We start from the raw sequence: 25,943 nt of genomic DNA on the forward strand, positions 1-25,943 counted from the left end.
AGAAATCTTGTGGGTTTTCAAAAGTTCTGGCACTGATTGGTGCATTAAACTGTGTCCTTCCTTTTTAGGTTGTACTGCATCAGGCCACAGTTCAGTTGAGGAGGCATTTATTTGTTAATTTGCATAAACTCTATCATATTTTGTTGTAGATATCCCATTATGTCGGTCGTCTTCCATTTGTTGCTTAAATATACACTCTCAGTAGCTGTTTAGGACCACTGGGTGGAAAGAACAGTAACAGAAATGAAGAAGAAAGAATTTAGGAGCATCCCAGTAGAACAGTCTGAAATCCCCCAATAAGTTTTTGGTTTTGTTAACAGATACATGGATTCCAAGACTGAATGCGATACACTAAAATACGTAACTCTTTATTACAGTTTTATATCAATTATATTCCATCCACAGTAACAAACGTTATCCAGCAATACAAACAAACAAAACCAACTAGATTTCATGAAACAATCCTATGAGCACCCTTGCTCGCAAATCAAAGCTTCAAAATATCGTAATTCAGTTCAACAGCAATCGAATTGCAGAATTAATTCATCAGTGTATAACAGCCAACCAGTAATGTAGAGAATTTCATAAACACTTGTGCCTGCTGTATAATGCTTCCAATGCTGCTGTCTATGTATTGGAATGCCAGAGGTATGAATATCGAAGGACAGTGTCCTATGGAGAACTATTTGTGCCAACTTGTGTGGTGTTTGGAGTTTTTTTTTACTTCTGAAGAGTTCTTTGGCTTGTGATAAAGGCTTCAACTGCCCCAAGGAACATCATGCTTCTTTTCCGGTAGCTGAAATTGAATTACATGACTGCTGAGCTCTATAGCAGTTTTGGAAGCCTTATTCGGGGGTGGGGGGGGGGCACAAGTGTTTATGAAATTTTCTAAATTATTGGTTGACTTCTGTACATTGATGAATTAATGCTACAATTTGGTTGCTGTTGAACTGATTTATGATATTGTAAAGCTTTGAGCAATAGTGTTCATAGGATTATTTCATGAAATGTAGTTGGTTTTGTTTGTTTATATTGCTGGATAATGTTTGTTACTGTGGATGGAATATAATTGATATAAAATTGTAATAAAAAGTTACATATTTTATTATATCACATTCAATCGATTATTACAGTATATATTGTTTTCTATTATTGCTGTAAGCCTCTCCACACAGTGGGTTTCTTTTGTATGCAGCTTTTATACTGTGTTTCCCATATTTGCTATTGTATAACCCTACAACTGAGCCCTGGAGTTCTAGAATTACAGTGGATCTTTGGACTACAGAGATCAATTCCCTTGAAGGAAATGGCAGCTTTAGAGGGTGGACTCTGTGACATCACATCACGTCATATCCCTGCTAAGCTCCCTCCCATCTCCAAATTTCACTCTCCATAAGCATTGCCAGGAACTTCCTAAACTATAGTTGGCAACCTTACTTGGATTCTAGTTGTTGTTGTTGTTGTTGTTGTTAAATTTCTATCCCGCCCTCTCGGCAATGGACTCAGGGCGGCTAACAATCTAGTTGGATAGATGGATGCATTGTCATAGCAGACAGTCTGGAGACACAGCAACCTATGTGGTAGAGGTCAGAGCATTGCACTAGATCTAAGTTAAGATTCTCAAATGTGAAAGCTTACAGTCTCACCCTAGTCTATCACACAAGGGAGAGAACAACTGCAAATATATATTTTGCTTGGGCTTCTTGGTAATTTTTATATAGGTGAGCTGAGAGAAGCAAAACAAAGAAGGCTCTGTGAAGACAGTCAGGTTCAATGGAAAAAAGTGGATTTCAGTGGACTACAATTACAGGAGTAGCTCTATATAGCAGGGGTGGCTGATGGTAGCTCTCCAGATGTTTTTTGCCTACAACTACCATCAGCCCCAGCCATTGGCTATGCTGGCTGCAGCTGATGGGAGTTGTAGGCAAAAAACATCTGGAGAGCTACTGTTGGCCACCCTTGCTATATAGGATTGCAGTGAGTACTATTTCAGCAAAGCAAAGAGTTACTCTTCTGACAAGCTGTCACAGCAAAAGATAAGACACCAAAGTCATTAGTTCATAGAATCATAGAGTTGGAAGGGACCTCTAGGGTCATCTAGTCCAACCCCCTGTGCAATGCAGGAAACTCACATACACTTCCCCCTAAATTCACAGGATCTTCATTGCTGTCAGATGGCCATCTAGCCTCTGTTTAAAAACCTCCAAGGAAGGAGAGCCCACCACCTCCCGAGGAAGCCTGTTCCACTGAGGAATCGCTCTAATGGTCAGGAAGTTCTTCCTAATGTTGAGCTGGAAATTCTTTTGATTTAATTTCAACCCATTGGTTCTGATCCTACCTTCTGGGGCCACAGAAAACAATTTCACACCATCTTCTATATGACAGCCCTTCAAGTACTTGAAGATGGTGATCATATCACCTCTCAGTCACTTGCTCTCCAGGCTAAACATCCCCAGCTCCTTCAACCTTTTCTTATAGGACTTGGTCTCCAGACCCCCTCACCATCATCATTCAACAGATCCCTAGGGCTTTACAGCCTCATTGTGTCCATGTTCCTGGAAGCCACCGATACATTTCAGTTGAGAGCATAATGTTTGATTTTTGTGACCTGTGTTTCTCATATGTGGCTTCCATGATTGCAATGACACAATTAGGAGCATGTTCTTGGTATATTCTGAGCCAAATAAATACCCAGAAAATACCTTAATATTTTTTCCTCCATATTTATTAAACTGAATCAGATTATCTAATCCGATTGGGCTACTGATCTAGATGTGCCCAAATAAAAGCTAATATTATTTGGCTTTTATTTGGACTCAGCTGAAGTGGTGTGAGTTCACCCACCTTCCAGGTGAATTCACACCACTTCCAGGTTTCTTACGTGCAGCTTGGCTTTGCAAAAGCAATTTAAAGGGCGAGTTCCCTTTAAATGACTTTTGCAAAGCAAAGTCACATACATGCCTTCTCTTCTCTCCCCGAGTCGCACTGCAGTGGGAGCACACATCAATTAGTAAAGGGAGGGCGTTTAAAGATCTTCCCTTCTCTTGCTGAGGCATGCTGCCACCTTCCCTTCTGTTCCCTTCCATTCCCCCCCAAAATGTCATGTCTCAGCAAGTGAAGGGAAGGTCTTTAAAAATATCTACTTTCCCTTCCCTTGCTGAAGCAAACTGTCTTGCAGCATGAATGGGGTGGGGGGGGGGGAGGAAGGTATTTAAAGTACCTTCCTTTTCCTCCCTGAGTTGCATGCCCCAGCAAGGGAAATTATTTAAAGTGACCACCATTTTGTAAAATGTGTTCCCTCCAGTCACTGAGGTGTGCTGCCGCTGCAGTGTGACTGAGGGAGGAAAGGTGTATTGCCAAACAATTATTTCCTGAATCCTAATATCATACCAATTGTCACATCAGTATATACTGATATTTTTGGGGTTTGGTATATCTGAATTTGGGGGGAACTTTTTTTTTGTTCACACAATAGCCCTTTTCAGCTGTTATGTTTCTGGTGCTCTTATAATGCATTTTCGGAGGGCATGCTACTTGGGATCATCTTGATATGCATGCTTGCAATTTTGCCTGAATCGGGTTTGTTGCAAATATTCCTTCCACTTTCTGTATGTGGAAACACTAAGGGAGGAAAAACAGGGTTTCTGTTAGCATATACCAAAGTCATAATATACTCTGTTTAAGCAATAAGGCATTTGTGCATAGTATTTTCCCTTAGTAAACAGAATAAGAGTACTGGAAATGTAATAACTAAAAGGAGCTAATTTTAATGGCTGCTTTAGGGGATGGGGATGAGTCTGTGGAAGGCCTGCGAGACATATTATTCCCTCCACATGAATGCAATTCTATGACAATGGGAAAGAGTTTGGAGAAATGGAGAACTTTTTTACCCAGTTACTGTCTTCTGTTACCCTCCTATTTAAAAATACTTTTCTTATTTATTTAGCTATGGTGAATTATGGTCATGCAGGTTAACACTGTTAAAGCAAAAAACAACAACAAAACCACTAAGGAATCTTGTGGTACCTTGAAGATGTATTGTTTAGGATTGCCAGACCCTCTGGTGATGGTGCCCCCCTACTGCTAGGCCCTGCCTCCCAGCCACCAATCAGTTGGCTGGCATTGGAGGATCTTACCACGTGAAAGAGGAAGGCCCAGCCATATCACCAACATCACACAGGGAGTGACATCATCATACCAGCAACCACCTGGCAGTATTGTGTTATATGGGCAAAAACAATATGGTTGAAGCTGTTTTTACTATAGAATTTTTGCCCAAATAGCAGAGCATCATATAAACAACATGGTATAATGATATCACTTCCTGTATGATGCTTACGATGTGGCCTTGGCCTCTTTCTCCTGGTAACACCCCCCCCCTCCAATCCCCTGCTGGTTGCCAGGATGGAGCTGGCAAACCTAGTGTTGGGGCACATGTTTTTGTGTACAAAATTTGATTCAAAATGAATGAAATGGACAATATTTGGAAAAGCACTGAATTGGTTTTGTAAGAACTGGGTCTTTGTAGTAGATTTGAAGTCACTGCACAAGTTCAGAAACAGATGTTAATTTGGGGGATTTGCCATGTTAAGGACAAAGGTCAAATTATGGTAAATATTGCAGTTGCTTTTGTGGGTTTCACAAGAACGATATTAATTTATATGTGAAAAAGATGAAACTCAGAGATAAAGTTACATAATTCTTTTACTTGAGGGTAGTACCTGAGGGTAGCGAGCCTTGTGGTAAAGCTACAGTACTGCAGCCTGAGCTCTCTGCTCATGACCTGAGTTTGATCCCGGCTGAACCTGGGTTCAGGTAGCCAGCTCAAGGTTGATTCAGCCTTCCATCCTTCCGAGGTTGATAAAATGAGTACTCAGCTTGCTGGGGGGAAAGTGTAGATAACTGGGGAAGGCAGTGGCAAACCACCCCGTAAAATGTCTGCCGTGAAAACGTCATGATGCGATGTCACCCTAGAGTCGGAAATGACTGCTGCTTGCACAGAGGACTACCTTTACTTTTAGTACCTGAGGATAGCACTCCTTGTACGGGATAGGACAAAACATTATGAGAAACAGAGAGGTGAGGCTTAAACTGGTACCCTAGTCTTTTACAACATCTGGTTCAATTTACAGCATGCCTTGACATCATTGCACTGTATATTTCCCCGGTGTGCTAGCGGAAGAGAATAATAATAAGGGGAAGCATGGGAAGAGAAATGCACGTGGTAACAATGACAGGCTGTGGACTCATTTGTACTAGTCATTATGGAGAGAAAAATGTGAAATGATCTGCTTCCATTTGCAGAGCTTCTTCCCTGAGTATCTCCTTTTCAACAGTAAGAGGTGGCTTAAGCTGTTTTTGATATGTATTCCTGCTGTGTCTGTATTATCTTAGTAATGCTCAAGGTGACACCAAAAGAGACATCTCAGACCTCTGTCTGAAGGTAGAGATCAAACAAATCCTGGGGTTCTTCAGTCAAGCAAAGTGGAAAGCATAAGAAAATAAAATTATGTGCATGAAGTAGAACTGACCAAGGACTTGATTAACATGCCAGTCTAGGACCTGGGGGACATTCAAATCCCCAATCAGTCATAAGCTCATAGGGTAACCTTGGGCTAGTCACTCTCACTTTTAGCTGGGAGGGGGCAAGTCTCTACCATAAAGAGAGGCCTCTTAGCAGTTCGCCTATTTCATGTCAGTACTTCAAAGCCAGATAGAGGGAAAGGGGTATGTGGACACACTGGAAGCACATGATGTTACTTCTGATGTCATGATGATGGGAGTGATGTTCTAGGATTTGCCCAAAGCTCTACAATATAGTTTTGGGAAATCCTAGAGTATTTGCCTCTGGCATTATGACATTACTTCTAGTTTTTCACCTGAAGTGACATCACACACCGATATTATGATGGTGCATCTGTCCCTACCCCTCTCCCCCAAGTCCTCCCAGCCTGCTTTCAGCCTGACCTACTTCCCAAAGTTGTTGAGAGGATAAAACAGAGGAAGGGAGAAACATTTATGCTGCCCTGAGCTCCTTAAGAGGAATAGCGGGATAGAAATAAAATATTACAAAAAAAGACAGAGATAGTTTTTAAGGGGATCACTTAGCTTAATGAAGGATTATTGCTCATAGGGCTGTGATTAAGGTTGCCAGGTGGGGAATGGGGAGGAGTTACTGGGAGTGGGAGGGAGGCCCAGCTAATGTTGCAGTGACATATCTGCATCACTTCCAATGTGACCCAGAAGTGACATCTTCACACAGTGATGTCAGAGAAACAGTCTGGTATTCAGACAAAAACTCTATGCTACATTTGGCTTCTACCATGGAGTTTGTGTCCAAATACCAGAGGTTGTCTAGATGTTTCTGCATGATAATGCCATTGCTGGGTCACATCAGAAGTGATGTAGACACATCGCTGCAACATTGGTTGGGCCTCTCATTTTTTCTGGGAAAATTCCCCCTGCTGGCCGGCTGATTGGTGGAGTGGTGGAGTCTTGTGGTGGGGGATCCCCACCTGCACAGGGAGGTCTGGCAACCTTAGCTGTGATACAGTCGTTATCACTAAAGGGAAATGGTATCTGGAATTTTTAAGCTGCAATGTTAATTTGTGAGTTCTAGCAGACTGTGGTCACCCTGATATAAATGCAGTTTTCTTCCACATCCAAACTCCCAAGAGGTATGAACTGTATTTTATGTTCTACAGAGGTATGTTAACTTCTGTATGTCAACATCTGCCACCAACATAAAGTACCTGTTGTGTTGATCAAGGAACGTGTGAATTACAAGGTTCTCAAAATCTTCTAAAAATCCCTGGACCAAGGGAGGCCAAACTGAAAACAACGAGGGAGCAGGCCTTCTCAATAATGGCTCCCCATTGGTGGAATCAGCTACCAGAGGAGGTGTGAGCCCTGCGGGACCTCAATCAGTTCCGCAGGGCTTGTAAAACTGTCCTCTTCCAACTGGCTTTTAATGTGGAATCCTGGAAATGACTCCTAGCCATCTTGATATATATGTATTGTACTGCAGCACCTTCAATTTATATTGGTTTTTAATTATTTATCTAACTGCATTTTAACTGTATTTTATTGTATTAATTGTATTTTATTGTAATCATGGTATGCGTCATGTCCTGTGAGCCGCCCTGAGCCTGCCCTGGCGGGGAAGGCAGGATATAAATAAGAGTTGTTTATTATTAGTATTATTATTTAGTTTTGTAGGTGGAGGAACTTGAGGACCAAAGTAGATGTGATGGTGTTGTCACACCAGCCATGGGGATGCCTGCACCTTTTTAAAGCTTAAAATGAGCAATTTAAAAATTCTGTGAGGGCCTGAGACACTCTTGTTCCCCCCATGCCTTTTGATACTCCAAAACAGTAACCCCTCCCCCTGATTGGACCCTTGCAACAATTTAAAATCGCCCAAATAAGCCTCAAAGTGATAGTGGTGTCCCCATGAGAGACATAAGAATGCCATCACACCTAGTTTGGCTCTTAGGCTTCCTGGATCTTGGATATGAGGTGTGGGATTGCCAACTTCCAGATGGAAGCTGGTGATCTCCTGGAATTGCAATTGACCATCAGACCACATAAATCATGTATTTATTAATATTTATTTAAAATGTTTATTTCACTTCCCCTAGAGAAAATTGCTGCTTTGGCGGATGGACTGCCCGACATTATACCCAGGGCCAGCCCAACGCCCTGGGGCACCCTAGACAGACTTGCTGCCTGGTGCCCCCCCCCAAGCATCCCTCACAGCTCCCCCTCGCGGCTTAGCCAGCGAGCAGCCCGCACCTGCACATTTTGTTAAGTGACAAAACACGCAGGTGCAGGCTGCTCACTGGCTAAGCTTACTTTTAGCTGGCAAGCCCCAGGGGAAAGGCAGGCCAGTGGAGCTCCGGGGGGGGGGGGGGGAGCGGGATGCTGCGCTGGGGTGGGGCAGGCAGGATGCTGCACTGGGGGGGTGGACAAGCAGGCGGCAGCAGCCCGGAGGGGGCTAGCTGCGGCAGCAGCAGGGAGGGGGGAGGGAGGCAAGCTAAGCACTTGTCTGAGGCACTGGAGGGGGGGCAAGAGCCCAATTTTCCGCCCCCACCTCTCGGCGCCCTAGGCAACCACCTAGTTTGCCTAGCAGGAGGGCCAACCCTGATTATACCCTACCAAGGTCCCTCCTGTCCTTAAACCCTATTCTCCCAGTATCCTCTCTCAAATCTTCAGGTATTTTAAAACATAGGCCGTTTTCCCACTCACCTTTTAATGGCGCCACGACCATCCTGACGCCGGCGAATCTGCCTGGATTTCGCATCAGAAGCTCCGGCGCTCCCAGAAGCGCCGGCTACTTCCGTCGCTAAGCCAGCGCAAACGGAAATCGCAAAGATGCAGGAAAACGTTTGCGCTGGCTTAGCGACGGAAAGCGCCGGCGCTTCTGGGAGCGCCGGCGCTTCTGTTGCGAAATCCAGGCAGATTCGCCGGCGTCAGGATGGTCGTGGCGCCAGTAAAACGTGAGTGGGAAAACGGCCCCAGAGTTGGCAACCTTAACACAGTGTTTTTTTTCCTGTTCAATTGTAGTGAGATCTAATTGACTGCCGTGTCCTTTGAGTAAAGTGGCACATTTTTTAAAAGATACACAATTGGAGAGGAGAATAATCACCAGTTTTATTTTTGCATAATACATGGCATATGAATTAGTATAAGTTAAGGGAGCAAGTCATAAATGTTTTAATGTACTACTGTGACCTGTTGTGAACTCCTCTCCCTGTCTCCTCTGTAAATGATGCTAAGGAGTTTTTATTTTGTTAAACTGATGAAAGAAGCTAACTGTTACAACAGTCTCTGATTTTTAAATAAGCAGCCATAAACAAGCAACTCACTTCACTGGCATTTTTCGTTCCACTGCTTGTCACAGGTCACTCCGGATTTCTCTTACTGATTGATCTTCAAGATGAAGGTAACAGGAGAGCAGGAACAGTGACCCTTGGCAGGTAAAGGGCTAAATCACAGAAGATTTCAAATGGACAAGCTGTACTTAAAATACTTTCAAAGGACTTTATTGTTCTGAATAAAAGGCTTATATCACCACAGTAGTCAATACGATTCAACATTCTCCCCTCCGCTCGCAAAAAAAGAGAACATTTTTAATACATGTTGGTTCTGTAACAATGGTTATACCTTGCTGGATTCAAATTATTGAGAGAGAAGAGGAAAGCCTGAATGGGATAACCTACCTTTGCATAAGAGGTTATTTTATTAGGGGGGTGTTTAGGAAGTTGATGGGAAATGAAGACGGCTAAAACAAAATAGTGACCTGAATCCAACTATGCATATTCATTTGTGGGAGCATCGATTTCTGTTGATTTCCACTGCAGCCTCCTCCCTCTCCCCCCCTCCCTTGTTCCATACAGCGTGCCTGAGGGCCTACTGACTATGGGGGACATAGTGGGATGCAGCAGGACAGGGAAACTGGAAGGGCCCATTCTGCAAAGCTCATAGGTGGATGCCAAGTGAGCTCTATGGTGCCAATGGTGAGCTTTTTGGTTCTCTTGGTCACCATGTTGAGGATCACCATCCCTTCCCATCAACCAGTGTCAATGTGAAATGAAATTATGTAAATAAATATAATGGGATTGAAATGGATTTAGGAGCAAAAGGCATATTTTCTGAATATATGACTAATAATAATAATAATAAATTTTATTTGTATCCCACCCTCCCCGCCAAGGCGGCTCAGGGCGGCTAACAGCATCTATACATGTACAACAATAGGTAATAGATAAAACTTAGTTAACAATAAACACATCTAAACATTATAAAAACTCGTTAATAATTAAAAAATTTTAAAATTCACAGTTTGAGTTAAATTAATCTGGCAGCATAATAATATTCTGACGCTGGTGCTTGCCAGTTTAAGTATCTATACTGACGAGAGTCTTGAGACATGGCTACTCTAGGTCCTAATTCAGTAGCCGGCATACGCTTGTTTAAAGAGGACCGTTTTGCAGGCCCTGCGGAATTGGTCGAGATTCCACAGGGCCCACACCTCCTCTGGGAGCTGATTCCATAGGACCGGGGCCGCAGCTGAAAAGGCCCGCACTCTGGTGTTTTGCAGCTTGACTTCTCTCGGTCCAGGGATAATCATTTTGTTTTTCCCAACTGATAATCTAATGTGTGATTATTGAAGGTTTAACATTATGAGTCAGGTAGCTAGTCGTGTTGGTCTGAAGCAGCAGAACCAAGTTTGAATCCAGTGGCACACCTTTTAAGACCAGCAAAGGTTGCTTTCTTCACAACCTACATTTTCCCAAACCAGAATATGTGGAGTATTCAGGGCAAATATATCTGGAAAGTTATGCAAGTTATGCAACGTTTTCCTGGTCAGTAAAATGGTTTTTGGGGAGGGGGAGGCAGAAACCCCTTGTCCCCTCACACCCCAAACCAAATGGGGCTTCCATGGGCTTTGAAAAAGACATTTCTCTCATCTGCTGTGTGGCTTTGGAAAAAGCAAGTCAGGTGTGGGGAACCCAGACTCAGCTTGTTAAAAAAAGTATCGTGTAGTTTGGCCCTAACTCTGCTTCTGACTGCATTGTAAAAGTCCTATGTAGTTTGAGCCTAAAGCACCACCACTCTCCTAGCCTGCATTTCACTGGTGCTAGGGTTGCCAATTCCCAGTTTGGGCAGGGGATCCCCTGGTTTGGAGGCCCTCCCCCCATTTCAGGGTTATCAGAAAGCAGGGGGAGGGGGAATGTCCACTGGACACTCCATTATACCATGTGGAGATCAGTCCCCATAGGGTATAATGGAGAACTGATCTGTGGGTATCTTGGGGTTGGTGGTGGGCTGTTTTTTGAGGCAGAGGCACCAAATTTTCAGCACAGCATCTAGTGCTTCTCCCCAAAACCTCCCAAGTTTTAAAAAAAATTGGACCTGGGGGGTCCAATTCTATGAGCCTTCAAAGAAGGTTCCCCCATCACCACCATTATTTCCAATTGAAGGAAGGCACTTAAAAGTAGTGTGGTCCCTTTAAATGACCAGAACTCCTTTCATAATTCAATTGTGCTTGTCACAACCTTCTTCCTGGCTCCACCCCCTAAGTCTCCAGATATTTTTTTAGTCAGGCCTGGCAACCCTAAAGTGCACAAGTATCCCTGTTTTCATCTGTGACATGTAGCAACTTCTGCTAAATGTAAGCAGCACTGGAACAAAGCATTGTTTTTTTTCTCATTCTTCAGGAAAAAAATTACTCTGTCACAGTTATTTTGTGAATGTACAATTGAACTGGGTCAGCTTGGAAAATTGCTCACAGGAAAAAAAATCAATACAGTTTCATATATTTGCAATTGTGTCTAATCTGGAATGTCTTTGGACAAGAAGAACGACAATAAACATGCTAATCTTGAGTCTGCAATGTTATAATGTGGCTGTGCATCTGTAGGTCTGGCATTAGTTCTGTATTTAGAGCTAGGTCTTCCAAATGTTTGATACCTGGGACCAGGAACCAAACATGACACGGAAAATGGGTCCATTTTATGTAGGTCTGGGAGGTAGGCACAAACTTTTTAATGATGATCTGAATGATTTCTGTACTATCCATCCATCTATCCATTCTATCGTTTCTCCAAGAAGTTTAAAATGGTGTACATGATTATCTCTTCCCCATTTTAACCTCACAACTACCTCTTGAGGTAAGTTAAGCTGAGAGAGAATGGTGGGCTGAGATCCCATGTGGGGTGGGCTCAGAGGAATGGTTACTAACCTCTGAGCTAACCTCCATATAGGGCCTGAAGATCTCCTAAAATTACAGCTGGAGAAAACAGCTGCCTTGGAGGGTGGATTCTATATGGCTCTGAGATCCCTCCCCAATCCTGCCCTTTCCAGGCTCCACCCCCAAATATCCAGGAATTCCCCAGTCCTGAAGCTGTCAACCAGAAGGGATTGATAGGATTGTGTGTGTGTGTGTACTCATGCAAAATTCCAATTTTCGACAAGAACATTTAAACACAATGATAAAGGCTTGTTTAAGATCTCTAGCCCACTCTGCCCTGCCCTGGATAGCCCAGCCTAGCCCGATCTCATCAGATCTTGGAAGCTAACCTGGGTTGGCCCTGGTTAGTATTTGAAAGGGAGGCCTCCAAGGAATATCAGAGTTGCTATGCAGAGGAAGGCAATGGCAAACCATTTCTGTTAGTCTCTTGCCTTCAAAACCCTAAGGGGGTTACCATGATTGGCTTCAGCTTGATGGCACTTTACATTCGCAACCCATGCTCCCAATGTCCTGGTTCCATGGGAGGAAGAGGTATGACTCTTCTTTCACTGTAAGTCTGGAATGTAGACTCCTGCATAATAACACCAATGGAGTATCCTAGATTTACTTGGAATGCCAGCACAGCGCAGCAAGTCATGATATTACAGCTACTCATTTGTTAATATGTTCCCATTGGGGATGAGATGAGCAAATTTCCTTTATTACATTCCTTTATTGTTCTGAAAATTTGCTCTGTGCTTCAGTGCAGTCTTCTTTTCTCCATGAATAGATGAACATTTAAAATTCCGTTGCTGCTTGCCTGACCTTTATATTCCCTCAGTTCAGTTGTATCTTGTTTCCATGTTAGGTTGTCACAGTGCACACATGCATTTGTTACACATTGTAGAGAATGCAGTGGTAATGTGGTCGTGTGTATGATTGCTTTGATTTTTATTTATTTTTTGGTCTGTGCAGGTTTTTCAGTCTTGATCAGGGCTTTTTTTGTAGCAGGAACTCATTTGCCTGTTAGGCCACATACCCGTGATGTAGCAAATCCTCCAAGAGCTTACAGTAGGCCCTGTAAGAAGAACCCTGTAAGCTCTTAGAGGATTGGCTACATCAGGGGAGTGTAGCCTAATATGCAAAGGAGTTCCTGCTACAAAAAAAGCCCTGGTCTTGATGCAACTAAGTACACAATAGTATTAATATAGGTGGGATGATTTGGTGGTGTGTTATCTGTTTGCATGATGCTCCGTGGCGCAGAGTAGTAAAGCAGCAGTACTGCAGTACTGTGGTCTGAACTCTCTGCTCACGACCTGAGTTCGATTCCGGTGGAAGCTGGATTCAGGTAGCTGGGCCAAGGTTGACTCAGTCTTACATCCTTCCGAGGTTGGTAAAATGAGTACCCAGCTTGCTGGGGGGGAAGTGTAAAAGACTGGGGAAGGCAATGGCAAACCACCCCATAAAAACTCTGCTGTGAAAACGTTGTGAAAGCAACATCACCCCAGAGTTGGAAACGACTGGTGCTTGCACAGGGGACCTTTCCTTTCTTTTTGCTATCTGTTTGCATTGGTAATTTTTTTTTTATTATTTCTGTACTTCATTTATATTTTGCCTTTCTTCCCATTGAGTACTCAAAATACTTTACATCATTTTTCTCTCCTTCATTATAAAATATGAGGTAGGTTAGACTCACTTGCCCAAAATCAGCCCAACCAATATGCTTCCCTGGCAGAGCAATTCAAACATGGGTCACCCCAGGCCTCATTTTGGGTAGGAGCTCACTGGAGTCACCAGGTCCGGATAGCATACATCCAAGAGTTCTGAAAAAACTAAAAGTTGAACTTGTGGATCTTCTGACAAAAATATGTACTCTTTCATTGAAATCTGCCTCTGTTCCTGAGGACTGGAAGGTAGCAAATGTCACCCCCATCTTTAAAAAGGGTTCCAGAGGAGATCCAGGAAATTACAGGCCAGTCAGTCTGACTTCAATACCGGGAAAGTTGGTAGAAACCATTTTCAAGGACAGAATGAGTAGGCACATTGATGAACATGGGTTATTGAGGAAGACTCAGCATGGGTTTTGTAAGGGAAGATCTTGCCTCACTAACCTGTTACATTTCTTTGAGGGGGTGAACAAACATGTGGACAAAGGGGACCCAATAGATGTTGTTTACCTTGATTTTCAGAAAGGTTTTGATAAAGTTCCTCATCAAAGGCTACTTAGAAAGCTCGAGAGTCATGGAGTAAAAGGACATGTCCTCTTGTGGATCAAAAACTGGCTAATTAATAGGAAGCAAAGAGTGAGTATAAATGGGCAGTCTTCGCAGTGGAGGACGGTAAGCAGTGGGGTGCCACAGGGCTCAGTACTGGGTCCCATGCTCTTTAACTTGTTCTTAAATGATTTGGAGTTGGGAGTGAGCAGTGAAATGGCCATGTTTGCAGATGACACTAAAGTGTTCAGGGTGGTGAGAACCAGAGTGGACTGTGAGGCACTACAAAGGGATCTGTTGAGGCTGGGTGAGTGGGCATCAACGTGGCAGATGAGGTTCAATGCGGCCAAGTGCAAAGTAATGCACATTGGGGCCAAGAATCCCAGCTACAAATACGAGTTGATGTACTGTGAACTGGCAGAGACTGACCAAGAGAGAGATCTTGGGGTCGTGGTAGATAACTCACTGAAAATGTCAAGACAGTGTGTGATTGCAATAAAAAAGACCAACGCCACGCTGGGAATTATTAGGAAGGGAATTGAAAACAAATCAGCCAGTATCATAATGCCCCTGTATAAATTGATGGTGCGGTCTCATTTTGAATACTGTGTAAAATTCTGGTCACCGCACCTCAAAAAGGATATTATAGCATTGGAAAAAGTCCATAAAAGGGAACTAGAATGATTAAAGGTTTGGAACACTTTCCCTATGAAGAAAGGTTAAAACACTTGGGGCTCTTTAGCTTGGAGAAACGTCGACTGCGGGGTGACATGATAGAGGTTTACAAGATAATGCATGGGATGGAGAAAATAGAGAAAGAAGTACTTTTCTCCCTTTCTTACAATGCAAGAACTCGTGGGCACTCGATGAAATTGCTGAGCAGTCAGGTTAAAACGGATAAAAGGAAGTGCTTCTTCACCCAAAGGGTGATTAACATGTGGAATTCACTGCCACAGGAGGTGGCAGTGGCTACAAGCATAGACAGCTTCAAGAGGGGGTTAGATAAAAATATGGAGCAGAGGTCCATCAGTGGCTATTAGCCACAGTGTGTGTGTGTGTATTGGCCACTGTGTGACACAGAGTGTTGGACTGGATGGGCCATTGGCCTGATCCAACATGGCTTCTCTTATGTTCTTAGGAGTGGAGCTCTGGAACTTCTAAATTTTATTGTGCTCCTTCTTTCTTAAATACCCCCCCCCAAAAAAAACACCCTTGCTTCTGGGCTCCATTGTTCAAACCACCTGTGAGAATTTTGCTGAACTCTTAAGATTTCACAAATTTTCTAATATTTTTCTCCATAAAAAAATGGGAAAATAACCAAAACATATAAAGCAGACAGATGGAAATCTTAATCATGCCGCTGTGGCCACAGAGGAGAAAGTAATTTAAACGGTATGATGGGAGTAAGGTTTTATTATGACAATTATAATTCAAGAAGCATTTTAAGGTAGCTGCTGAGCTGATATAATTTAGTACACCTTTCGATGATGTCAGGGGTATGATGCATATGCAAATGAGTTGTGCTTGTGAGCTCTGGCACCTCTTTTTTTACTAAATGACCCTGGGTCTCCCATTTTCTGGTCCAACACTCTAACCATTACACCATGCTGGTTCTTTAGCTGGGAGAAAGATGCAAAAGAAACAAAGGAAATGAAACTATCCAACTGTACATTTACAGCACACTAGTCGACAGTGTTAAGAAATAAAATAACAGGACAATCGATGATTCCTAATGCATTGGTCCCTTTTCAGACAGAAGACTAAATAATTCAGAATTCCAAAATCTGGAACCAAAACCAGTTAATTTCAGAACCATCCCTCCTGTGCCCATATTTGCTGTGACACTAAATCATGTGATCAGACCTCATGTTGCACTATGGCAGGGGAGGCCAAACTTGTTTAATGTAAGAGCCACATAGGATAAATGCCAGAGGTTTGAGAGCCACACAACATGAACAAATATTACACACATGTTATTGTTAAAACTCTTAATACTTTCTTTGCACAGAAAGATAAAATACATATGTATGCACTGCACAACATTGCCATGCTAGAAGGTGCCTTTTTTTTAAAAAAAGCTTGGAATAACAATCACCATAAGACCAGGATAGGGAACGGTTAGGGAATTAATTTTTGGCACCAGTGGGAGAAGGAAACACACATCTACCATATAAATCACTGTCTACCATTTGTATCATTATGCATCTCTCTTTGCCTTGACACCAAGCTAAGGAAATATCTCCTACAAGAGCTATGAAACTAAGGGGGAACCCTGCATTGCCCTTTTTAATTCCATCCCTCCTTCCAGTGGGACAGCCTCATGGGGGGAGGCACCTGAGCAAAGGTGTGAAGTGTTATCATGGGCGACCCAAGGGAAACCACAACTTCGCTGCCACTTCTGCAACTGCCTGGAGTGTGGTGGGAGACTAGTTAACCTGCTTATTTCCAAAGCCCAGTGCAGAAGGGGATGCAGCAGTTCCCCCAACTCATCAGGCCTGCAAACTCGTCAGGGGACAATGTCACTCATTGAGACAAGGAGGACTACCACTGGCACTTGCCCTCTTGTATTCCTTCCCTCACTCTATGCTCTTGATCTCATTGCCCTTCTTGGTGGTGGCTGCGTTTGGGTTGCTCTGTCCATCCAGCAGGGAAGGGTGGGAATCTTGAATGGATGCCCAGTTGGACTTGGCACAGCAGCCAGAGGCTTCCCTCCCCTCACTTTTCTCCCTTGGCTCTTGTACTCTCTTTCCTCTTTTGGGGTGACCTCTGTGGTGGAGGAGGAGAACTTGCAAGCCTGCCTATTTCCCCCTCCTCCCACACTTCACACATGGCAGAAATAGTAGCCGATCTGTGGGTCAGCCTTCAGAGGCTTACTTGAGAGTAGGTCCACTGCTAATTTATTTGTTTTAACTGTATAATTTAAATTGGAGTCAAGTTCCACCTTTAAGACCAACTTAGTTTTATTCAGAATGTAAGCTTTTGTGTGCTCTAAGCACACTTCATCAGACGAGGAATCCGGCACAGTGAGCAGAGCCATACATAGCTGGTAGGCAGTGGCTCAGACTGCAAAATGGTACAAATTTAAGATCCAAAATGGATAAAACTAAGTTGGTCTTAAAGCTGCAACTTGACTCCTGTTTTGTTCTACTACTTCAGACCAACATGGCTGTCCACTTGGATCTGTATAATTTAAATTGTTATTTTAAAATGATGTTATCCACCCTGAGCCCATTCTTGGGAAAGGGTGGAATACATATGAACATATGAAGCTGCCTTATACTGAATCAGACCCTTGGTCCATCAAAGTCAGTATTGTCTTCTCAGACTGGCAGCGGCTCTCCAGGGTCTCAAGCTGAGGTTTTTCACATCTATATGCCTGGACCCTTTTTTGGAGATGCCAGGGATTGAACCCGGGACCTTCTGCTTCCCAAGCAGATGCTCTACCACTGAGCCACCGTCCCTCCCCAATACAAATTGATGCAATAAATAATAAGTTCCTCCTTGACCTCCAGGAGCCACACAATATGTGTGAAAGAGCCACATGTAGTTTCCGAGCATTATGGCATTTGGGAAGGTGTTGCCACCATTCTGACCATCTCTCCCTTTTAAGAAGGAAATCTATTGCCAATTACTCTTTGTTGGATGTTGCATCCTTTTCCTATCACTGGCACCCTATTCTGGAATCATTCCATTGATTCCAACAGCAGAGAACCAGAAGCCTCTCATCTCTTTAAAAATCCAAGAACTTCGGAAGCTGCTGAGTCTCTGTATAGCCCCTCCCAAGAAAATAATCTGTGTTGCCTTAAACTGTACACAATCTGTACCCAGATGTGTGTGTGTGTGTGTGAGAGAGAGAGAGAGAGAGAGAGAGAGAGAGAGGAGGAGGAAGAGGAGGGGGGATTATAGCCACGTTCTTCAACATTTATTAATATACGTAGTTTTTCGTCTAGGGACCTGTAAACGGCTACAAATCTAATTTTCTAACAGACTGGGAATGGGTTTCTCTTAATTTGTCAATTATGGCTGGAATAGCTCTTTTCTTCTGCATTACAAAGGAGTCTGGAAGTTATCAAGTCACAGTGCTTCATTGAATCAGGCCATAACAACTACTCTCATTTAATTTGATGTCCACTGACTCCTTGAGCTCTTGGTTATTCTTATTCATATGATTTGTGTTGCCTGAGGTGGCCTTTTTGCATGCTGCTCTTGAGAAAATTCTTACACCTCATTCTTGTCTTGTATTTGTCAAAGCATAAAAACCTCCGGTGGATGAAATCAAAGGTTCATCTAGTCCATCATTTTTCTGAGTGCTGGGGGGCTGAATAATGCCCCCACTTACATTTCAGCTCAAGAAAACAATGTGGGGTGGGGGGCAGGAACCAGTTAGGATTGGGCCCCTGTGGTGCTTCTATGTGGAGTTGCCCCTGGGAACTTGCAGTTGCAGTATGGCTACTAGTCCCTGTGGCAAACCTGTAAAATGTAGTTTAACCCTTAGCAATGCACATAGAAAGAGTTGACTTATGCTGGACTTCAGACTCTCAGATGTAGCAGAATTGCTTGAAAACTGCAAGGACACTGAGGTAGGGAAATGCTACCACTGGGAAGAGGAGAGCTAACCATGGAAGTCAGGGCACTTTTATATGACACAACATGGGGTTAATTCACTCAAATTCGTTATTTGGTTGGTAGTAACATCTGTCCCACCACTTAGGCCAGTTGGCCTACATTGACAGGTCCCCCATGAGTATGGGAATGACAGCCTTTCTCTCTGTATATTATTCATCTGCCCTTGTTCATTATAAGGACAGACATTTCTCTGTTATTTTAGAATATCTCTAGCGCTGACAGTAATAATAGGAAAATGCTAGCTGAGTCTTGGAGATAGTTGTTTTATTATCAGGAGACATCACATGCCTTACCATCTAACTTCATGTCTTTTCAGGGTCAGACTAACATTTGAGTTTGGAACCCCTGAGGAGTTCAGATCCATTTAAGCCCTCCTTATGTTTAAAGATATCTTAATTTTTACCTTAGTATTAATAAGAATAATTTGGAAATAAAGGACAATGTAAGTATGAAGGATACAGGGAAAAGTATTTATAAGATCATTGAAGATGGGTTCATATATGCAAAATCCAAAATGCTGCTCCTGGGGGACAGGAATAGCTGGGGGGGGGGGATCAGCAGTTTCCTGTGAGATGTAGAAACTGGCAAAAATGCACTTGTAGAAGTCCAGGTAGAATCCAACTTTTTTGTGGTTTTCCACGGTGCTCTTGTGCTAATTCGTTTTTGCATCTCCCAAGCAGACGGACTCTTGGATGCATTCCATTAACTTAAATTCAGGCTTATAGTTCTGAACAGGGCATTTTTATAGGAAAAGCCCAACAGGAACTAATTTGCATATTAGGCAACGCCCCCTGACATCACTGTTGTTTCACACAGAGCTTTTTTGAAGAAAAATTAGGCCACACAATCCTGATGCAAAGCTAGCCAGAACTGCATTACTGTGCATTTCTGCTCAACCCCCCCTCCCCCCGCCTGGTTCTGAACATCTATAGATGAGAATCACTCTAGGAAAATATTGAGAAAGAAAGCCAACTTCACAGCTTTCCCTGAGGTTTTTAAAAATAAAAAGGAAGAGAGAGAGAGAGAAAAGAGAGAGATTTAAAACATTCAAAAAGATGAAACATTAAATGAAGGCAAACAGGATGGCAAAATTGCTCAGTCATTAAGTCGTTTCTGTGTGCATTTGGAAATTGGAGCAGGGCACTGAAGGAACACATTGTAACCATCATATGACCTGGAATAACCCATATTTTGCTTCTCCAATTTAATAGCCAATACATATTCTGCATGTTTTCAGATAAACTGATATATCTTTTTATATTTTAAAAAGAAAGATGAGGCATTGTACCTCAGACGCCACTAACCAGGAGCCTATCTATAAAAAACAGCTCCGATGGGATAGCAAAGCTCAATTAGGTGTGAGTCAACTGAGGTGGGCAGGAGTTTTATGCAGCACTTAAATCTTGTTAAAGCAGTTCCTGTTGTTGTTGCTGCAGAAGATGTATTGTATAAATACCTTGAAAGGAGACCTGAGGTCAGGGATGATTTTCACCTACTGAACAAAACTAGTTCAAAGTGAATGGTTACTAACGATCTCAAAAAAAAAAATATTTTAAAAAACCCTGGCACCATTCTAATATATTTCTTTGAATTAAATCCCATTTGTTGCAAAAGATGCAGCTGTTAAGAAATCTCCTTCAAACTCGCAAACATATACTGGATTCTGTTATGTTTACTTGGAAGGATCTCATTGTGAATTTTTTGAGGTTCACCCCTTAGGCTGTGCATACGATTGCATCTTTAATTAGATTAGAGATTGCAGTGACACAATAACATAAAAAAGTTTTTTAAAACCCTCATCACAGTTTATCATTGTGATTTTGCCCCTTTCTGTCTCCTCACTGCACCTCACTAATCCCTTTGGCTATTAGGGGACACTCAAGGTCAACTACTGCCTCAGTGGACATCTGACCTCCATAAATAAAGGCTTGCAAACCAGAGTTTGGGATTCAAACTACAAACATTTCGTGTTCCTTACTAGAAACCCAGATTCCAGAGTTTTGACAAACAGGCCAGTCCCTACGATAAAGAATAAATGCATATAAATCTGACATTGGAAACCACAGCTTTCAAAACCAGTGATAGAATATTTTAATCTTCCAGGACATTCAGTTGCTGACCTAGCAGTTCTCTTGCAAAGGAATTTCAAATGGAGCTTAAAAGGGAGACTAAAATAATTGCAAAAGCTCAAGACAATGAATCCTCCTGGACTGAATTGAGACCTAGGCTTCCTATCTCAGCAATGCTGATTTCTCTTCACTTCAGGTATCTGAAGAAGTACGCATGCACACAACAGCTTATACCCAGAATTAAACTTAGTCTTAAAGGTGTCACTGGACTCATACTTTGTTTCACACCTAATATAATCACACCTGCTATCATCATTAACTTGCTATTGTCATTTGGCATCTGAAATCACTCCACTCTCCATGCTGTAAGCACATTTGGACCCAGGTTCTAGCTGTGTCTGAAAAAGTGAGCAGTAATTCATGAATTCACAAATTTTGTTAGTCTTTAAGGTGCTGCTGGACTCTTGATCTTTTCTACTGCAACAGATAGGCTAACACCTTACCCGTCTTGAGCTGTTTAATTGTAAGGAACCAAGCAGTCCACAGTTTTGGTTAGGACATGGGAGCAGTTAATCAGTGTGTTAACTTGAGAATCCCCCACACTCATCCATGCAGTGACAAGGCATGGTGTTGGAGCCACAGATCCACATGAACCAGGACCACATACCTTCCCAGGTTCCTTCCCCTTAAAACAGTCTCTTTCACCTTTGGGAAGGTGAGAGCCACATGAAATTATTGTCACATGGGCTGCAGTGAGGAGAGAAAAGGGGGCAAAATCATTCTCTCCCCACTTCCACCAGCACAGCTTCACTGATGTAGGAAGCAGGCAGGGGGATTTTTCCCTGTTTACCTCCTTATGACAGCCCACTGACCCACCAGTTATTACTTCATGCTGGTCCAGTGCCACCAAGGATGAACGCTCCCAGAACTGGAAGGGACTGCTTTGAGGTGGGGATGATGAGAAATATCTATAACCATCAGCACCTGCCAGCAAACAAGTACTGAGTTCAACCCACAGTTTGTTGTAAAGTCTGAATCATGCTAACAGCATGCAACTTGGCTGACTGCAATCCAAGATCTCATGTCTTAGTGACTGTGAGCATGCTCAGACCTAACTATGCCTTCATGCTAAAGGAGTCTTTAGTAGCAAAACTTTTCTTGCCATTCGCATCCCATCTTTATGTTTAATTTTTTTTTATTTATTTGAGCAACTTATATTCTGCCCTTTCCCAGGAACAAGCTCAGGGCAGATAATAACATAATAAAATAATAATTTAAAACATGCATTTAAAATCAAACCAGTATAAAACAATACAATGAATTATAAACAAATCATAAATAAGCTGTAGATGGCGGCTAATTTGGGCACATTTTATAACATAATGAAGGTCTAAAACAGTAATTGAAAATAAAAGATAGCATTGCAGCAGAGATGATATCACAGCAAAGAGGCCAGCCGGTGGGATATGACGCCTGCTGCCTCAACCAAAGTCCTGGTGGAATGGCTCCATTTTGCAGGTGCTTCGAAAAGATAGTAATTCAGTGAGGGCCCAGATCTCTGTAGGAGCTGATTCCACCAGGCTGGGGCCAAAGCCAAAAAGGCCTTGGCCCCGGTCGAGGCAAGTCGAATGTCCTTTGGGCCAGGGATGGTCAGTAGATAGGCCCATAGCCACAGGGGAGGGGAGAGGGGCATGGCCCCCCACCCAACCCCCCTTGGACCTTTATGACCCCTCCTTTCCCTGGCCCCCACTCTCTCCACCACCACTTTTTCCCCGGTGGCTCTGGCGGCCCCACCCCCCTCTGCACAGCATCTCCCCCTCCCTCCCTCCCACCCACCCACTCACTCACTCATGCACCAGTGGAGCGAAAAAGTAAAGAGCGGGCTCTTGCAAGGCACTTGCTCCCTACAGAGATCTGGGGCCTCACTGAATTACTACCTTTTCGTAGCACCTGCAAAATGGAGCTATTCCACCAGGACTTTGGTTGAGGCAGCGGGTGTCCTATCCCACCGGCTGGCCTCTTTGCTGTGATAACCATCTCTGCTGCAATAATGCTATTTTGGCTATATTACATTTGGCTATATTTTTGAAAGGTTGGTTTAGGGATGCCTGAACAGTAGGCTCTCCCCCTTATCCCTCAGTTTGGATGCCTGTGTTTGGCTCTTTCTTTACCCTGTAACTATCTCATTGTTCTTTGCATGATTTAATTTTGTATTTTGCAAAATGCTGCTGACATTGCTTTTGAGCTGTGTTTACTTATGATAGAACGTAAGTAAGAAAGAGCTTCAATAAAGATATGTGTCAGTCCTTTAGGTGTGTGCTTAGGGGGCCAATGGGTAACTTTTTTTAAGGAGGCATATGGTAACTCTCAAAAGCCAAATCCTATTGCTCTAGCTCTTTCATGGCAATTTCTAAAGAGCATTTCAGATTTAGATTTCAGACTTCCACCTGTGTGTACTATGACTTTTGAGAACTGCTGCAGCAGTTCTGCTGTAGAAAGTTCTTCTGATCAAGATGCTTCAGAAGATACTTTTCACGGTGCCTTCCGCTGGGGGTCAGACTCTCAAAAAAAAAAACTCAAATAGAGCTGCAACAGTATATTCATAAATGATGCATTATTTCCTGCAAGTGCTAGAAGAGGAGGACATTCAGATACCGTATTCTGGAATGTATTGTTTTTGACAATCTGAGTAACATCTCATTTATTTTAAGATCAGGAAATTCTCTTCCCAGTAAGCAGGATGAATTCAAGTTTCATATCTATGGCTACATTCACAATAGCTGCTAGAATTACCACTGAAATGCCCCTACCTTGGTAAAATTTGCATTTTCCAACTATTGTTCAGTATGAAATTACTTTTGGGTCGTCATTATCCCGGGGTATTAGTGGTAATGAGATAATGCTCAACTCTGTGGACTTGGAATAGAGGCTACTTTATACAAGATGCAGGTTGTAGAAAAAGGTATTTAATATGAAGAATTTCATGAGAGTCCAGGATCTCACTAAAAGGGTACATCATGAGCAGCATATATGGACCGGGGCCATAGTTTGGTGGCATACCAATATTGTATACAATAAATTCTAACGCTTTCTTCTGTAAGCAAGACTGATTGCATTTTCAGTTATAACTTTCTCCAAACTTTACTTTTTGCAAATGGATATGAGGTGATTACAACGTATTTTCCTTTGTATGAGTCACTATAGAATCAGGGCTGTTTGGCCACTTAATTGCAAAATAATTAACATTGGCAGAAGTAACATAGTAAAAAAAATACACTCACTTGCTTTTCCAGCCACTTTCTGGTTGCTTCTCCACTATTGCTTTGATGTTGCTTGGGCTGAAATGTGAATTTCTTTACCTATGCCCGTTTTTGCTTATCACCAACCTTTCTCTTGAGTTCAGTGCTTGACCATTGTGGAATCCATTCCATATTCAAGTTTCTAGAGGTTTTGTATGGACCCACAATGGAGGTTTTGGATGGAACCAAAAGTCAATAGTCTCCAGGTCTGGTACAATTTTGGCTATCAGAGCAGTGTCAAGAGGGAAGAAGGGAATGAAGACTCTGCTGAACCTATGCAAGGTAAATCCTGCACCTGTCGTGGGACGTGCAAACGTATCTTTTGTCAGAGCATTATGCAAATTTTACCTTTGCAATTACCATGCACAGATTGGAAAACTACAAGGTCTACTTGGAAAATTTATTTTTTCCGTAAACATAATTTGCTTGTGTTCAAGCCACACAAATGTATTTGCATAGGAAAACCTGTTGCTCAGTGCAGTAATGCTAAGTGCAATGCAAGGCCTTGAAGCCAAAACTTTTATAACCTAATTGACAACAGCCTTCATGTATTTAATGCATAATAAACTATTTAGGGTATAATAACCAGGGCTTTTTTTGAGCAGGAATGTGCAGGAACGCAGTTCCAGCTGGCTTGGCAACAGGGTGTGTGGGCCTAATAAGCAAATGACTTCCTGCTGGACTTTTTCTACAAAAAAGCCCTGTGTGAAACAATGGTGATATCAGAGGGTGTGGCCTAATATGCAAATAAGTTCCTGCTGGACTTTTTCTGCGAAAAAGCCCTGATTATCGCTAACCTCCCATGCCTTTGATTTTTTTTAAAGTCATCATTTGATTGGAGTGAGCATATCATTTTCAGAGTCAGCCCCAGTTGCTTGCAATAAGTAATCTGTGCAGAATATCTTCTCTGTCTTGTCAACATGCAATGCAACCATACAGGAGAGTGTGCTGCTAAGGGCTGTTCAGCACTTCTGTGAACTTTTGGCCTACCATAAAGCAAATTTAGCTGGGTCTGAAGTAGCTGTTTAGCCCCAGTGTGTTTCTGCTCCAGCATATGACTTTCCCACCATTTCTAGATAAAGATGGGAAGGGAGCTGAGAGGAAAATATCTCACCATTCTTGGCAAACTGAATTTTTTTACTTCTTTTTATGGAAGTATACCTTATCATCAGTAAAAGGCAGCTATGCTTGGAGAGTCAAATCATCCCATGTTGTGTCCATTTGGTTCAGTGCCATGTTGGGTTGAGGTGTGAAGCTTGTTCCCCTCTGGATCCAGTGCAAGCTGGTAAAGGTTAGTAAACTAGTTCAGTGCCCCTTGAAAACGGATGCAAATCTGATTTACAAGAGACAACTTTCATAAGATTCCCACAACAATGCTAGCTTTCAGAGTGCGTTGAAGCAAATCAATGGGTTCATCTTGTTACCAAATGTCAGACATAAACCTGCAAGTATTATGATACATGAATAAAATAAAAATAACTAGAACTTTAAACAACAACAACAGGAAGAAATTGGATTTATATCCTGCCCTATATTCTGAATCTGAGTCTCAGAGCGGTCACAATCTCCTTTACCTCCCCCCCAACAACAGACACCCTGTGAGTAGGCTTCCCAACCCTCCCGCCCTGGCGGGGGACCCCAGGATTTCCACCCTCTTCCCCCAAAAACGGAAGCGGGGGGAGGGGGTGGAAATGGCGCCGGGGAGCATGTCCAGCTACCGCATCCCGGAGCCGGCGAGGCCGCCGCGCCACTGCTGCCCCCTCCCCTCCCACTGCAGCTGCTCCTCCGAGATGAGCCCAGGCTGAGCCCATCTCAGAGGAGCAGCCAAGAGGCGGCAGCAGCACAGGGGAGGGCGAGGCAGGCCAGGAGCATGGTGAGCCACGCCCCCGGCCCACCTCCACCCCCCCCGCTTCCACCCCAGAGGCGGAGCGGGCGAGGCGGCAGCGGCGCAGCGGCCTCTTCTCCGCTCGCCGTGGCTGCTCCTCCGAGATGAGCTCAGCCT

This window comes from Heteronotia binoei, chromosome 2, assembly GCF_032191835.1.
Source record: "Heteronotia binoei isolate CCM8104 ecotype False Entrance Well chromosome 2, APGP_CSIRO_Hbin_v1, whole genome shotgun sequence".
NCBI lineage: Eukaryota > Metazoa > Chordata > Lepidosauria > Squamata > Gekkonidae > Heteronotia > Heteronotia binoei.